This window comes from Harpia harpyja, chromosome 1, assembly GCF_026419915.1.
Source record: "Harpia harpyja isolate bHarHar1 chromosome 1, bHarHar1 primary haplotype, whole genome shotgun sequence".
Taxonomy (NCBI): Eukaryota; Metazoa; Chordata; class Aves; order Accipitriformes; family Accipitridae; genus Harpia; species Harpia harpyja.
In genome coordinates this window covers 82,038,296-82,056,648 of record NC_068940.1, presented here as the reverse complement: position 1 = coordinate 82,056,648, position 18,353 = coordinate 82,038,296, and positions in this window count along the sequence as shown.

The window sequence follows — 18,353 nt, the reverse complement described above, 5'->3', positions numbered from 1 at the left end:
CTGCAGCATACAGCAACTCGAATTGGAAACCTGCAGATTTCATTATTATTGAATCTTCAGTTCTCTGAATGATTTAAATTTCATTTGCAAAGATAATTTCTCCTTTATTCTTTAATCCCTTGCAATGCTTCACCAGAAATGGGTTTCACCTGCTTTTATTAAGGATGTGACTCACGCTGTATACCAGTGGATTGAATTTATTTCCCAGGATGATACCAGAATGATTTATCAGTACTCCAGCGTAAAGCAAACAACATCATGGAGTCCATTCAGAGTTTGCTATTTCAGGTGTGGCATCCACTGGACTAAAGAAGCTGCACTGGCTTTTCCAATTACAACATGGTGCCACAGCATTAATTGCTTTGGTATTTGGGTTCTGGTAGGAACTAAGACACCCAGTATTGGACCAAGACCCACTTGTATCGTACAAGCTATATAAATGCAGAACAAAGCTCCTACTTCAATGAGCTTGCAGTATGACAGGAGTCTTCATCTAGGTGGGTGAAGTTGTAGAAGGAAGAATAAAACAGCTCTTGTCAATGAGAAGGCCTGTGCCCTCCTGCTGACATCCTGTCTAATTGCTGTAAGACACCACATGTATCTTTTTGCAGTGGATAAAAACACAAATAATTGCAGCATTTTTTTTCTCTCTACTTGTCAAAGTTCAATTGAGATGTTAGTCTTCTACCAGCCCAACTTTAGGACAGACATTGAGAAGCTGTTGTTCATTTATTTACTTCTCAGTCACATCTGGATGCCTACATCTCAAACAGCATTATAAAGAGTAAATTGAGTATAATTTAGAAACTGGCCCTTTAGTTTATTTAATATTTGATAATTAAAGCAGCTTATCCAAAATTTCGACTAAGGCATTAGTTGCATGTACAAAACAGAAGAGAAGGCCAAGGAGAAGAAATGAACTGCATAACTGTCACCCATACTGCGCAGTGTGAAGCTAATCTCTGTGGCATTTTGTCTGGAACACAGCAATTCTTACAGGAGTTTGCAAGCTGCCATCACTGGTGACTTGAGACTTGATTTACATAATTTCAGGGAAATACATCAGTTGTTTCAAAGAAGGGAAAAGTACTATCACCAGATTAAAGATGCTGTTCATGCTAAAACCATCTGAAGTTCACAGATAGGCCCATTTCTTGCCTTGCCAGGACAAAGAAGTCTCTTAATGGATTACATGCTTAAAACAGCAAAATTCAGATGCTGTAAAATTTAGAGAAAATTAACAGATTGTGAGAAAACCTTCTTCATGAGTGCTTCAGATTTGAACTAGGGCTCTCTTAGGAGCAATATCCTCATCAAACACACAATTTTTGAAGGAGGGTTAGGGTGACAGTCTGTGCAGTAACTGAATAACCAGAGAGTAAAATTGAGGCTCCAGGAGGCAGTAGAAAAATGTCTTAGTAACAGTTGGGCGCAGTCTGTCAGTGATATGTGTCATTTTATTTACATTTTTTTCTTCATGCACTATCCAAGAAAATGATTACATTTGGTGGCATTGCTATATGAAAAGATTATTGTTTACTATATTTGCATATTCTATGTCACACTCCCCCCCCCGCCATGACTCTTCTTCCATTTTTCATTAAGTACAGCTTTATACATAACAAGGTAAAAAAAGTACATCTCCCCACTAGGATTGTAGTTATAATTCACTGTTAACTACACTGTCGTGGTTTAACCCCAGCCAGCAACTAAACACCACGCAGCCGCTCACTCACTCCCCCCCACCCAGTGGGATGGGGGAGAAAATCGGGAGAAGAAGCAAAACCCGTGGGTTGAGATAAGAACGGTTTAATAGAACAGAAAAGAAGAAACTAATAATGATAATGATAACACTAATAAAATGACAACAGCAATAATGAAAGGATTGGAATGTACAAATGATACGCAGTGCAATTGCTCACCACCCGCCGACCGACACCCAGCCAGTCCCCCGAGCGGCGAATCCCTGCCCCCCACTTCCCCGTTTCTGTACTGGATGGGACGTCACATGGTATGGAATACACCGTTGGCCAGTTTGGGTCAGGTGCCCTGGCTGTGTCCTGTGCCAACTTCTTGTGCCCCTCCAGCTTTCTCACTGGCTGGGCATGAGAAGCTGAAAAATCCTTGACATTAGTCTAAACACTACTGAGCAACAACTGAAAACATCAGTGTTATCAACATTCTTCGCTCTGAACTCAAAACATAGCACTGTACCAGCTACTAGGAAGACAGTTAACTCTATCCCAGCTGAAACCAGGACAGTATCCACCCCTTATTCTATACCATTGACGTCATGCACAGTTCCCATACCTTTAGTTACATCCTGATCAATCATCACTTTTCCATCTCTTTAAGACATATGAGCAATGATATATATATATATGCATACACACACAGAGATATCATTCCTTTAGTTCATGGGTCATGTTCATAAAATGTTCATTGAGTTCATTTAGTTTCCGACTCTGGGCTCCATCTGTCATACCAGTCTTTCTGGGCAGGAGGGATGGTGCAAAGTCCTCTCAGTCGGTAGAGCAGAATTGGGCTTCAGTGCAGTGTGACAAGCAGGTGACATTTGGCGCAGCAGGAGGATGGTGTGCACCGTTGGATTGTTGCATGCTGGAGTCAGTTCTGGTTCCATCACTACTGCGCTTTGCTCAGTTTTATCACAGTTCTTTTCTTGCTTGATCTAAGTGATTCTTACTATAGTACTATGGATATAGCACATAATTATAGTAAGGATAATATACAGTAGCAGGGTTATATAGCAACTAATATACAGTTTAATTCTGGCTGTTCTCACCTAAAATTAAATCCCCTTGAGGCACACATTGGACTTCCCCATCTTTTCGCATCACCCACCAAGTGCACCCAGGCCCTTGAGCAAAAGCAATCCCACGAATGGGTTTACCTTTGCCTGAGGCAGGAGTAACCCAGACTGTCTTCCCTAACATATTTTTTATGTGCACTACAGGGACTTTATCCCCTTCTACAGTATGTAAAAATTCCGACTGGGCAGGGCCACCCCGATTGGCAGATCCTCTGGTGTTGACTAACCAGGTGGCTTTTGCTAAATGTGTATCCCAATGTTTGAAAGTTCCACCCCCCATTGCTCTCAATGTAGTCTTTAACAGTCCATTGTATCGCTCAATTTTCCCAGAGGCTGGTGCATGATAGGGGATATGATACACCCACTCAATGCCATGCTCTTTGGCCTAGGTGTCTATGAGGTTGTTTCGGAAATGAGTCCCGTTGTCTGACTCAATTCGTTCTGGGGTGCCATGTCGCCACAAGACTTGCTTTTCTAGGCCCAGGATAGTGTTCCGGGCGGTGGCATGGGGCACAGAATATGTTTCCAGCCATCCAGTGGTTGCTTCCACCATCGTGAGCACATAGCGCTTGCCTTGGCGAGTTTGTGGGAGTGTGATATAGTCAATCTGCCAGGCTTCTCCATATTTATATTTCAGCCATCGCCCTCCATACCACAGGGGCTTTAACCGCTTGGCTTGCTTAATTGCAGCACATGTTTCACATTCATGGATAACCTGTGCAATAGCGTCCATGGTCAAGTCCACCCCTCGGTCACGAGCCCATCTATATGTTGCATCTCTTCCCTGATGGCCTGAAGCATCATGGGCCCAGTGAGCCATAAATAGCTCACCCTTATGTTGCCAGTCCAGGTCCACCTGAGCCACTTCAATCTTGGCAGCCTGATCCACCTGTTGGTTGTTTTGATGTTCTTCAGTGGCCCGACTCTTGGGTATGTGAGCATCTACGTGACGTACTTTTACAACCAGATTCTCTAGCCGGGATGCAATATCTTGCCACAGTGCGGCAGCCCAGATGGGTTTACCTCTGCGCTGCCAGTTGCTCTGCTTCCATTGCTGTAGCCAGCCCCACAGGGCATTTGCCACCATCCATGAGTCAGTATAGAGATAGAGCACTGGCCACTTTTCTCTTTCAGCAATATCTAATGCTAGCTGGATGGCTTTCACCTCTGCAAACTGACTCGATTCACCTTCTCCTTCAGCAGTTTCTGCAACTTGTCGTGTAGGACTCCATACGGCAGCTTTCCACCTCCGATGCTTTCCCACGATGCGACAGGATCCGTCAGTGAACAGGGCATATTGCCTCTCATTTTCTGGCAGTTTATTATACAGCGGGGCCTCTTCAGCACGTGCCACCTCCTCCTCTGGCGACATTCCAAAATCTTTGCCTTCTGGCCAGTCCGTGATCACTTCCAAAATTCCTGGGCGACTGGGGTTTCCTATGCGAGCCCGTTGTGTGATCAGTGCAATCCACTTACTCCACGTGGCATCAGTCGCGTGATGTGTAGAGGAGACCCTCCCTTTGAACATCCAGCCCAGCACTGGCAGTCGGGGTGCTAAGAGGAGCTGTGTTTCAGTACCAACAACTTCTGAGGCAGCTTGAACTCCTTCATATGCTGCCAATATCTCCTTTTCAGTTGGAGTATAGCGAGCCTCGGATCCTCTGTATCCCCGACTCCAAAACCCCAGGGGTCGGCCTCGGGTCTCCCCAGGTGCTTTCTGCCAGAGGCTCCAGGTAGGGCCATTCTCCCCAGCTGCAGTATAGAGCACATTTTTAACATCTTGTCCTGTCCGGACTGGTCCAAGGGCTACTGCGTGAACAATCTCCCGTTTAATTTGTTCAAAGGCTTGTTGTTGCTCAGGGCCCCATTGAAAATCATTCTTCTTTCGGGTCACTTGATAGAGAGGGCTTACAATCAGACTGTAATTTGGAATATGCATTCTCCAAAACCCCACGACACCTAAGAAGGCCTGTGTTTCCTTTTTATTAGTTGGTGGAGACATAGCTGCTATTTTGTTAATCACATCCATTGGGATCTGACGACGCCCATCTTGCCATTTTATTCCTAAAAACTGGATCTCCCGTGCAGGTCCCTTGACCTTACTTTCTTTTATGGCAAAACCGGCTTTCAGAAGGATTTGGATTATTTTCTTCCCTTTCTCAAAGACTTCTTCTGCCGTGTTGCCCCATACGATGATGTCATCAATGTATTGCAGGTGTTCCGGAGCTTCACCTTTTTCCAGTGCAGTCTGGATTAGTCCATGGCAAATGGTGGGGCTGTGTTTCCACCCCTGGGGCAGTCGATTCCAAGTGTACTGGACACCCCTCCAAGTAAAGGCAAATTGTGGACGACACTCTGCTGCCAGAGGGATTGAGAAAAACGCATTAGCAATGTCAATTGTAGCATACCACTTGGCTGCCTTTGACTCTAGTTCGTATTGAAGTTCTAGCATATCTGGAACGGCAGCACTCAGCGGTGGCGTAACTTCATTCAGGCCGCGATAGTCAACTGTTAGTCTCCACTCCCCATTAGACTTTCGCACGGGCCATATGGGACTATTAAAAGGTGAGCGAGTTTTGCTGATCACTCCTTGGCTCTCCAGTTGGCGAATCAACTTGTGGATGGGAATCAGAGAGTCTCGGTTGGTGCGATATTGCCGCCGGTGCACCGTCGTGGTAGCAATTGGTACTTGTTGTTCTTCAACCCTCAGCAACCCCACAATCGAAGGGTCTTGAGAGAGACCAGGCAGGGTAGACAGCTGTTCCGTGCCCTCCGTCTCCAAGGCAGCTATACCAAAAGCCCATCGATACCCCTTTGGGTCCTTAAAATACCCTCTCCTGAGATAGTCTATGCCAAGGATGCACGGAGCCTCTGGACCAGTCACAATGGGGTGTTTCTGCCATTCATTCCCAGTTAGGCTTACTTCAGCTTCCAATACAGTTAACTCTTGGGATCCCCCTGTCACACCAGAAATAGAAATGGGTTCTGCCCCTTCATAACTTGATGGCATTAAAGTACACTGTGCGCCGGTGTCTACTAGAGCCTTATACTCCTGTGGGTCTAACGTGCCAGGCCATCGAATCCACACAGTCCAATAGACCCGGTTATCCCTTTCCTCCACCTGGCTGGAGGCAGGGCCCCTCTAATTCTGGTCAGAGTATCCAGTATTCACTTCTCGTAAAATTGGCTCAGAAGTCCCTTCAAGAGGATCAGAAATAAGATCAGCCCTTCTACTCTGTTTGGAAACCGGAGCGGCATTTTTCCTGGTAGAATCCCCTTTTGTGGTGTTTTTTCCTCGCAGCTCACGTACCCGTGCATTTAGGACCGAGGTAGGTTTTCCATCCCATTTCCTCATGTCCTCTCCATGATCACATAAGTAAAACCACAGGGCACCTCGCGGTGTGTACCTTCTATATTCTTTCTCTTGGGCAGAGGAGCGCTCACTCCTAATAGCTGAGACATTGGTCCTTACAGGTGGGCAACAGGACATCTCCTCTTTGAATTGCTGGAAATCCTCGGACAGCTTCTCCACAGCCGAAATGCAGGCTTGTAGGGAGGAGGAGAGATTCTCTTCGTATTGACGGAGTTGGCGAGCCACTTCATCCACTGTCGGTGCCTCTTCGTCTTTCCAGGTCATTATTGCCAGTGAGTTGGCATAGGACGATGGTGCGCTCCGTACAAACTTCCGCCACATGGGTCGTGTGCATTGGACTTCGTCTGGATCTTTGGGTAATTGTGGGTTGTCCGGATCATGATGAATTGTCTCTAGCACAGCTAATTCCCTCAGATATTGGATACCTTTTTCCATGGTTGTCCACTTGCTTGATTGACATATAACATCTTCCTTAAAGGGGTACCTTTCCTTCACACTTGACAGGAGTCGCCTCCAGAGGCTGATGGCTTGTGTCCCTTTTCCAATTGCCTTGTCAATGCCACCTTCCCTGGCAAGCGATCCCAGCTGCTTGGCTTCCCTACCTTCTAATTCCAAGCTATTAGCCCCATTGTCCCAGCATCGGAGGAGCCAGGTGATAATATGCTCACCTATACGGCGGCCAAAATCTTTTCGCATATCCCGCAGCTCACTCAAGGATAGGGACCGGGTTATTACCTCTGGTTCTGCCTCTTCCTCCTGTTCCCGTGATGACCCTGGTTCGCCTTCATCCTTTGCTAAGCGAACTGATTTTTTTGTATATTTCTTTTTCTGTACGGGGGCAACTGATACTGGTGCAGGTTGGTCCACTGGTTCAGTTGCAGTACCGCTCGCCGGGTCTTGGATAACCGCAGTGTCTGTTGCCAAGGTTTGGGTAGCTGCTGTGCTCGTTGCTGGGGCTGGAGAGACCTCAGTGCCCGTTGCCGAGGTTTGGGTAGCTGCCGTGCTCATTGCCGAGGCTGGAGGGGCTGCAGTGCCTGTCGCTGAGGTTTGGATAGCCACAGTGCTCATCGTTTTGTTGTTAGGTCCAGAGACCTTCTCTTCCCCTTGAGGGTACTGAGTGGTGTCGAACAGGGCTCGATAGGCATGGGCCAGGCCCCAGCACGTTGCAGTAATTTGTATCTCTCTGGAGCTGCCGGGGTGACAGCATACCTTTTCCAAATATTTTACTAGTTCTTCTGGATTCTGCACTTGTTCAGGGGTGAATTTCCAAAACACTGGAGGTGCCCACTTTTCTAGGTACTTGCCCATACTACCCCACACACCCTGCCACTCATAATTATCCAGCCTTGGGGCAGATCTCTGGGTGATTTTCTTAAATAGTTGTTTAACCTTAAATGAGAGCTGAACCACATTCAGAAGCATGCTAATTCCTAGCAGTAGGGCTAGGACCGTGCTGGTCCCAACATCCCAAGAGTATTCAAATTTTTCAAAATTCTCAAACACCATTGTAACTGGACTGAAGGAGAAAGGAGAGGGGAAGAAAGGTATCCCACCCATAGACTGGTTTTCCAAGGAGGAAAGGTAAATGGTATAATTATTAATAGTTTCCCACAGATGGCTTCCACAGTATAAAGGTGACAATGCTGGGTGCAAGTACCGGATTAATCCCACAGCCGACGACTTTATCATACCATAAACCAGTGTTATACAATACATCAAAGCGAAAACCTTAATCCACCTCCCACGGATGATAAGCAGCAGAAGAGGGACTACATACAGCAAGCGAGGTGATACATAACAGAACTTTAAAAACCAGAGCAACAACTCTAAGAACACATAAATCAACATAATGACCAGCAACTATTAGACCGATATAATGAATGCTTATAACAAATTTGTTTTAACAAGCTCTGGTCAGGTTTGTCGTTATCTCAACCCTTCATGCCCCACGTTGGGCGCCAAAAAGGACTGTCGTGGTTTAACCCCAGCCAGCAACTAAACACCACGCAGCCGCTCACTCACTCCCCCCCACCCAGTGGGATGGGGGAGAAAATCGGGAGAAGAAGCAAAACCCGTGGGTTGAGATAAGAACGGTTTAATAGAACAGAAAAGAAGAAACTAATAATGATAATGATAACACTAATAAAATGACAACAGCAATAATGAAAGGATTGGAATGTACAAATGATACGCAGTGCAATTGCTCACCACCCGCCGACCGACACCCAGCCAGTCCCCCGAGCGGCGAATCCCTGCCCCCCACTTCCCCGTTTCTGTACTGGATGGGACGTCACATGGTATGGAATACACCGTTGGCCAGTTTGGGTCAGGTGCCCTGGCTGTGTCCTGTGCCAACTTCTTGTGCCCCTCCAGCTTTCTCACTGGCTGGGCATGAGAAGCTGAAAAATCCTTGACATTAGTCTAAACACTACTGAGCAACAACTGAAAACATCAGTGTTATCAACATTCTTCGCTCTGAACTCAAAACATAGCACTGTACCAGCTACTAGGAAGACAGTTAACTCTATCCCAGCTGAAACCAGGACACATTGCTATATGAAAAGATTATTGTTTACTATATTTGCATATTCTATGTCACACTCCCCCCCCCGCCATGACTCTTCTTCCATTTTTCATTAAGTACAGCTTTATACATAACAAGGTAAAAAAAGTACATCTCCCCACTAGGATTGTAGTTATAATTCACTGTTAAGGGGCTCATTGTTCATTTTTACTTAAATTTTCTGTAAAATAAAATCCCAATTAGCCACAGGCAAGGTGTTCACAACTCATAGTGTTTATATCTGTAATCTGCTTATGATGTTTTGAAATAACATATTGAGTCTATATGCAATTTATAAATAGGACATTTAATTCTTCACAGTTTCTTACAGCAAAGCATGGAAATTATACTGACTTGATTAATGTTTCAAATCCATTTACATCGTATTGAATTTATGTTTTTTTCATAGACTGAAAGTGCCTGGTAGAAAAGTTAATTTTATAGTTCTCCTGACATTACAATAATGAAATCGTGATTCCATGTGACAACAGAGGCTGGACATAGAGGTCGACTGGGTATCATTAATATTCACTATGTTTATGTTGTATTTCCATTGATTGGTTTTATTCATATTAAATAGTTTCACAGAATGAGTCTGTGAAATAAACACCATTTTTCTGTTGACGTGGTTAATTGTACTCCTCTTGGCTTTCCGGCCCATTCCCTGACAGCTCTCCCACACAGAGGCCATGCCTTAGGCTCCCCAGCTTTGTAAACCAGCTGTGCATGGTTAGCAGGTGTGGCTGCAGCTGTTCCTTAGCATCTGCAGTTCTTCCTGCCAGGAAGCCTGAAGGAGTAGTCAGCAAGTGGTTTTAAGATGACTGACTCATCAACATTTTGTTCATCAGTGATAACATATAGGAAGAAAAAGCACATTAAAAAAATAAGGATGTATGCAGTCTGCAAGCTTATCTGTCTCGACCGTGTTTTTATAATCTTTTAATAGTAGCCTACACAGGTGTGTCATTGTCAGACACCCTGCTTAGGCAATGCGTATGTCAGTCTCTTTTCCCCAAAATATTAATGAACAATTACTCCTTCTTATAAAAAAAAAAAAAACAAAAACAACAAAACCCCCATATCTTTTATAAAAGGGGTGTTTCACATGTCCTACCAACTGTTCTACCACTGCTACCATTTTCTGGTTCTCTTTACTGTCTCCTGTTAAACTAGATTAATACATTTACATAGCAAACAGCCCATATATTTGATTAGTAGATTACTCCATCACAAAAGCAATAGAAAGGAAAAAAAAACAGGGAAGCTGTCCGAAAAGATCCTGTATAATCAAACTTCCAATGCACAACTGAAAGCCCAGGAATCTTATTAACATGATAATAATAATGACATGATTATCACTGAATTTTTAAATAAGTAACCAGAATGTCAATGTTCTTACACGTTTGATAAACAGGTTTTCACAGTTGTCATGACTAACTTGCTACTTTCAACAATTACAGGCTGTGAAAACAGCCTAACAAGTCACAGGCATCATTAGAGAGTTGAAAAGCTGATATTGCATGATATTATGTTAGTATCAAATATTTCAATCACTGTTTTTTTAAGCAGTAAGCTTCAATCATTAAATATTTGCTAGTTAAATCTTGATCCATTGCGCAATTAAGTAACAGCTGACAAGACAGTTCTAAGTAAAACTAATACATTAACCAAATAGAAGCAGAGCTAGGTCACAGAATATTTTTAATTAGGATTCAGTATCTTCAAATAGGAGTAATGTCAGCATCTTTCGTCAGTATCCTTGTCACTGAATATCCTGGTTTATTCTAAGGCTATTTAGCAAATGAGAGCCCTCAAAACGCTTCTATGCCAGCGTACTCAGTTAGATCACTCAGGTGTTTCCTCCCATATTTTGAAAGCTGACAAAACTGACACTGGACTTAGGATGTCACCAGCCGCCTTCTTCCTGGTTGTATTCTCCAAATAGCATCCTCATGAAAAACAGAAGTTGCCATGTCAAACCACACCTTCCGTAAGACTTTAAATGGCTGAAGGGGGCTGATCACAGCTGCTGCTCATTGCCACCTACACTGTCAAGCAAAGAATTAATCATCCTAGTCACAAGTGGAATAGTATGTGCAGTCGTTATTCAAGTTCTTTAATGATGAGAACATACGTGAATCACTGCAAGTACCGACAAACCTATCAGTTTCACCCATCAGAATGATTCAAAACTTTATTAAATACTGTCAAAGAGAACCATGGCTGTTTCTGGTCTTAATGCATTTCCATCATAGATGGCAACTTCTTTCTGGGATAGTAAGGTTTGGAGTCATCTTATCTGCCAAAATAGCCTTTTATTGTTTTTAGAGATAACAAGAAGATACTTGGACAAGGTTCTGGGAACTCCTGTTATCTTTGATAAAACTGTGTTACTGGGAATCAGGGGAGTTTCCTTGAACATAGGCAATTGTCCTCATCCATGCCTGGTCATCCGAGGCTTTTCCATACAGAGATTCAAAGGATCATTAACATTTTGTACCTCTAAAGACTTCCTATCTCATAGCTTTGCATGTGTGTATGATTACAGGTTGAAAAATCATGTAAACTCATAATAAGATTTTACAACTCAGCAAATATGCTTAGAACAAAATTTACAGTATGTATTTACGTGAAGTTGTGGCTGTAATGCATTCCATGTTATTTACTTGTTCCTGATTTCAGTATCATCTCAGTTTTTCCAGTCACAGTAAATGTAATCCTGAGGGAGGCCTCAGGAAGCTTGCTTGGTTGGTCAGACATGAGTCAGCAGCAAAGGACCAGTGAGGGAAGGAGAAGCAACATGTATGGTTGCATCAGCAGAAAGTATCTAGTAAGAAAGTACAGTCTTTTTCACCTTTACAGCACTTATTAACAGTGAAGGCATCTTCCTCCTCACTTTGATATAAGCTATGTTTGGGAAGTACTGAGCTTTATATAAGTTCATGGATAATATAATTATTACTTATTTGATTGTTGTTGCTAAATACTGTGATTCTGCTTATTCTTTCCTTTAGTTACTTTTTAGTAGCATAAGCTGCTCCATCTCTTGTTTGATTCTGCAGGGAACACACCCAGAAATCTCTGCCGTATTTTTATAGATTTCTTGTCAGTGCTGTTAAATTACATTGAAATAGAGAAGGAAGGCTATAGACACAACTGCTGGTCTCCCTCCTAAATTTCATTACGTAGGGCTAGAATCAAAATTTACTGAAGTCATGGAGAATTTTTGTATTGACTTTGGATCAGGCTATAAATTTTTATTAAAAAAACAGCTCTGCTGATTCTTTGTCTTCCAAGTAGTGTATGCTGTGTAGTCTATGAATAATTCCAGTCATGATTTCTTTCTCTAATATTAAGGTACCATTTCTGTTGTCAGCTTTGACTGGGTAATAATATCAGCTGAATGAGTGATAAGAATTCAGAGCCATTGCAGCAGCCTGAGCATTAATAACTGTAAAGTCTAAAGAGGAGGACTAATACATTTAAAATAAAAAGCGGAAATCAAAGTAATTTTTCATTTCAGTAAAACAAATGTACGGGATGAATGGAGCATACAGTTGCAATGCTTTGTAAGATGCAATTAAACAGTAATTTGATGATTTGCGTTGTTTATTTTGGCCTTTCAGACATGTGGGAAAGGCTTTCACCAGTCACAATAGAGAATTCAATAAAAGCAGAGCATTTAAGCACAATGAATTTCAGCGAGGGGAGAGCTATTTTGCAGACCTGTATCTAGGCAGAGCATTTTACTGCAGCACATTTCCCAAGACAAATGGGGCAGACATCATCCTTGTTTCCTCGTCCAGCAAAGCAAAACTGAGAATGTGAATCAAGATTCCTGGATGCTGGAGCTAGCTTTGTGCTAGCTTTGTACTTGGCCACTGGAGAGTTACTTAAAAAAAAAAAAAATAAAAACATCATGTACTTCTTTAATTCTCTTTAGTTTTCTCATAGATCAACAAATTATGCACAAAACAATTTGTTTGATGACTAATTAGAGAAGCTAATGCCTGAACATAAATCTGCAAAAGCTCTTGCAAGTCCCTTGTTTTCCAGAAAGACCATTACAAATAAATTACCCATTCAAAGCACCTTTATGAAGATCATTTTCTTCAGCTGTTGCATGGACTGCAGCAGCAGGGCTAATTATCTGTACTGGATGGAGCATGGTGCTAATGGGATGACATGGCTCCCTGTACTGTGGTGGCTCATTCAGTTTACTTGTGTGTTTCTGCAGAGCACTACATTATGCCACAAGAATATATATTTAACTTCTGTATTCATACTATTTGCCAGATGCAGTGTAGCAACTGGGAGGAAAGTGTAACATTGTTCTCCATAAAGATGCATCAATGCACTTCTAAGAAAAAGCTCTTTTAATGTACTGAAAATCTGAGCACCTTATCTAGCTTTTAATGAAGTCAGTAATAAAATTTCATCAATTTTTATGGCTGAAGTAATTATAGTGTGGAAAGGATCATTAATTATAGTGTAGAAAGGATCATTATATTTCAGAATTAAGTCATAGGTTCTTTTCATGGTTTTCTGTAAATGTAGATAAAAGCAAACTTGCGTTATGTTTTATGGTATACCATGAAGAAAGATTTCCTCTCCCACAACCCATTCACCAACAGAAGTAATCTTTGCTTGAAAATAACATGAAAAGGCATTGTCACTTGTACGGTCAAAAAGGACGCGATATATGAGTTAGAATTAAATGACAGTCTACACATTTATGCCACCACATACAAACATCTACTGTGGCATACAAGCCATATTTGTAAACCCATAATTGGACAATAACCAGAATCCTCTGTCCCTTTAGGGATCATGTTAGGCAGAAGGTCTGGAGAACTGCCTGCAGGATAAAAAGGTTTCTACCCCGTTTAACCCCAGTTCAAGTCCACCAAACCAGCATCCTGTTGTGGATGTCTTGAGGTCCACCAGCCTGTGTCCAGTGGTGGGTTACTCCTTGGTTCAAGGTCCAACAGCTAGTGTTTTGTTGTGGATTGGATCCTGGTTTACAGCTCAAAGGCTGCCAGACTGCTCTTATGTCTTATCTCTGAGTGCCTGCCTTGGCCTGCTGGAACTCTATACCCCCCTGTTTGAGTTGTGACAAATTAAGCAGCTATCTTATCCAACACATTTTCCTTCCCTTTTATGCTTTGCTAAGGAGGCCTTATTCAGCTTATCCATCCTAGAAAACACCATTTTATATCCCTGCTGCTCAGATGACCACCATCTTGAATAATTGCTATCTTTAGTTCTACATAGCCGAGTAAAGATGGGTTGGTCTCTTTTAATCCTTTTACCCAGGAAATCCAATTATTTAGCTGAACCCTCTTATCCAAATCTCTTTCCTGAGATCCTGAATGAGGGGAAAGGGTCAGGTTGATGGTTTCTAGAGACTAACTTTCCCCAGAAGGGTTCAGGAAGGATGGAGAGCACACTATACACAAGCAAACTGTACTCAGAGTGATGGTCCTGAGTTGAATCCATATGCTACATGATCATTCTAATTAATTATACTTCAGCTGGAAACTCATAAAGCTAAAATGCAAATGTTAGTTTACTACAGCAATGCTGAGTGTCCATATACCCTACTGACGTAAAAGAAAATGTAAACAGCATATCTGAATTTCATATTCATGAATCCTTATTTATAAAGATAATTTTTCTTTAAATGAGATTACTAGGATAACCTCATATATTAAAAATAAAAACTGTTATTCAGTAAGACTGTCTTTTAAGTTATGTATTCCATATATATTTAAAGGCTATGCTTTAGTAATTACTAAATGAAGTATTCTCCTAGTGCCCCAGTCAGCATCCCAATTTTCTGACAGGATACATGGCCATGGATCTAGTTTCATGAGCTCTTCTGATGGCTTCCTGCTGAACAGTGTAGACCAACAGTAGAGTCAGCAGTATATACTTTAGACTTTAGACCACATTCCTCCTTCATGGATCAGCACTGACCACAGTAAAGGTAGGGATGATTCTGGCCACATGATTCTGCCTTAGGAAATGCAGCTCTCTGTATCTGGACAAATCATGACCAACTGCAATGTGACTGACTGCATATTGCTTTAGGCTATTTCCAGAGATTACAGTTCTTAAGAAATTGATAGAAAGAAGTCTGGAAAGGACAACAAAACCAGACAGCAAACAAGGTGGGTCTGAGGCACCTGGCTCTCGTGTGTTGCATTTGCTTGGTACATGCAGATCAGCTCGTCCTGTGCCAAAGCTCAGACTGGAGAGGCACTGGAGCCACTGCTGGTGTGCAGTTGATCTGATGTAAGTCTAACATATCCAGCATGTGCTGTGTGTGTGCAAGTTCAACATGCTTGTGCACGTGACACTGGATCTACCACTCTCGGCTCTGACTCATGCTCTTTATGAATCGTAGGAAACACAAAAGATCCTGGGCCAGGTCCCAGAGAAAAATCTTGGTGATCTGCCAGGAGAGCAGGTCTAGCTCTAATTCTAGATTTGTGCCTCCTAACATGGTGGCACATGAGAGCTGAGATTCAGTGTAGGCTCACAAGCTACTGCCTGGAGAAAGGGCAGTATTTCCCCATTTCTCCTGAAGCACACAGTGCACATGCCAGCTCAGAAAGTGTGGCTAGAAAGTGATACATAGGATGGAGAATGAGGATAATTGGATTCTAAACTTTCAGAATAAATTCTGGGATGAAGCCAAATCTTTAACATGTCTGTTCCTCTGTTTCCCTGTCACTAAAACATTAATTTCTTGCCAAGGATGTTAAGAGGCTTATTTAATCATTTTTACTAATATGCTCTAACGGCTTGAAATGTGGCTTAGGAAGGAAGAGTATTCTTCAAAGTCAGTGGAAGAAGAATGTCCGCTCTTTGCATTACAGTAGCATCAGATGACCCGATCCATCGTGTAAACTGTATAAGAAGACATGATTCCTCCCTCAGAGACAGTGGGAGAGGAATGATCATTTTCTGTATTACAATAGAGTCAGATGATAAGTATGTATATCTTGTAAGTTATATACAAAGGCATGATACCTGTCCCAGATACCTTATAACCCTTGTAACTCCTGTAGTATCTATTACGTTATTGTGAGTATTACATTTTCTGCCCCATTTTAGCAAAGAAGCAGCCATTTGAAGGTAAAATAGAAGTACAAACTTAATAAAAATAGATTAATATAATATATAAAATATATTAATATATGTAAGTTTTTAGAATAAAGTGGAAAAGCTTTTTGTTAGAAATAATGTACATCTTGGTAAAAGAAGCTGTATGTTTTGATGGCGCTGCACTGGATTTTCGAGTTTTATGAAAAAAATACGGAATGTGCAGACAAGTTTGCAAAATCATGTTCACCCATATCACCAAACAACTATACATGAAGAGCTTTCATGTGAGGCTGGCTGTTCAAGGTCATGATTTATTATGGACTAAATGCAAGTTCTGTGTATGCACTTACACTGCTGGTAATGAGAATCTATTCTAGGAATCACATAATTTATGGAGCAAAAGTCCATCTTAAGAATTATCAAGAAATATTTGATACCTGTCACCCTTTAACCGATTTATAATAAGAACTTTTTAAAATTTGGACAAAGATAGTTTGGGTTAAAAATAGGTAGATGTGCTGCATTGTGTTCTACCAATTGATTTTGTCAAAGCTTTCTCCTGACCTTTCCTGTGTCCCCCAAACACAGTGATTGTCAGAAAGGGGAAATTCATCTCTCCCTTATGGCCCTGAGTGGCTGTACTTCCAGCAGGGAAAGAAGTAGCTGGTAACATTCAGGAGGATCCCTGCACCCCAACATGCCAGCGGGTGCAAGAACTGAAGCACCCGGCTGCCAATGGGTGGAGAACTGAAGGCAGAGGAGATGCACCTTTCACTGCTGTCTCAGGCTGGACTTCTCCAGCATCAGCCTGGGCGATTCATGCTTGCTGCTCCTCAGGTGCCCGGGATAAAGCCCGGTGCCCCAGGTGAGCGCACCCACTGCCCTCTCGTTGGCCAAATCAGACAGCAGCCTCGGTGCTGATCCTGAGAGAAACCAGGAGCAGAGAGGGAAGAAAGGGGTGAGGGAGGGACCTTGCAAGCTGCCTGGGGTGTAGTCAGCTCCAAGCTTTACCGTGAGCAATGAAGGTAATTAAATCTTTCTCCTCTGGTTTTTCTCTGTTGCCTAAAAAACTTAAGAACTTGCGTAAGAGCTTTCCCTCTGCCAGCATGTTATTGCGGGGTTTTTTTTTACTAGTCAGGTATTTTCAGGATACTTGTGGGAATTGAAGCTCTTTAAGGCCATAACCCTTCTCAGATTCGATAGCAGTTAGCTAATGCTTGGGTTCAAATGGGTTCGGGGGACTGGAGGCAGTCTGACTGGGAAACAGATATCCTCCCAATAGCTGGGCAAGACTCCTCTACTGGGGAAGTGAAGGGAAAAAAGGGAGAGAGACCTCCTTAGGCTGGAAGAAAATATGTGGGGAGGCAGAACGAACTTGAAGCCTTGTGTATGGTCAGTACAATCACAAAAGCAAGGAGGTTGTACTGTGTAGGAGGCGTCCTAAGGGAGCTGAGATAGTGAACCGTCCCTACCTGACAGAATTCTCAAAAGACGTTGAATCCTGGCTGGACGGTCACACGTGGCATAAGGGATGTGAATAACTTAGGCACCTGCACATGAGAGTATGATCCTTTGTGGTTCACTTTTACCACCTATTAGCTAAGAGGTTAATTAGATGAGTTGTTACAGCTTAACTTTGAGGTTCTTCAGTGAACTGTATTGTATAAAACTGGTTTTCAGGAATACCCCGTGTGAACTTTGATAGCAATAAATTCTAGCCAAGATTTTTAAAATAGTCCAACTGTTCATCTTCAATCTTTTAAGACCTTATTTTTCCTAAAACTCTGGACAATATAAACTTAAAGTCAAATTAAATTGTTTACATATACTGTGAATGATCAGCAAAACAATTGAAACTCTTACTGGGAGACCATAACACACTGACGGTTAAGATTTTATTTAATGGAATACTCCTGAGGATTTTAAATTACATTTAAGAAGAGAATATGAAAAGATTGTTTTCTTTCCAGAGCTGAATTATTAGTAGGTTTGTACTGAGTTGCAGGACATCATTATTATTTTTACATCAGTAATGCCTTTCTAACCTCAATTAGCAGGAGACCAGAAGCCACACTATGAATCTTTCACTGAAATGCAGTTGTCAGCTATGTAAATGGCTTTATAAATGCATCCCCAAAATGGAAATGCTTTATGCAAATTAACCTGAACCACAGTGTGCAAGATGAGAAGTATAAGAAATTATGGAATTAACTCAGTGGTGTTGGGAAGCATCATTGGACTCCACCTGAAAGAAAAAGCATCACTTGGAGAATCAACTGAGTTCCACCAGAGGGCGGAAAGGACACCTAGCTAACGTTTTCAGAAGTGCTAGGGTAGGTGGAGGACATCTCTCCCACTCACCCCTTTCCCTTGTAAAAGTATTTTTTCATTCTCAGAGTGTTTCCTCTCACGTAAAAAGAAGCATAATTTTAAATATATGCTGACCTCCTGGAAAAACCCTGCTACAAATGGAA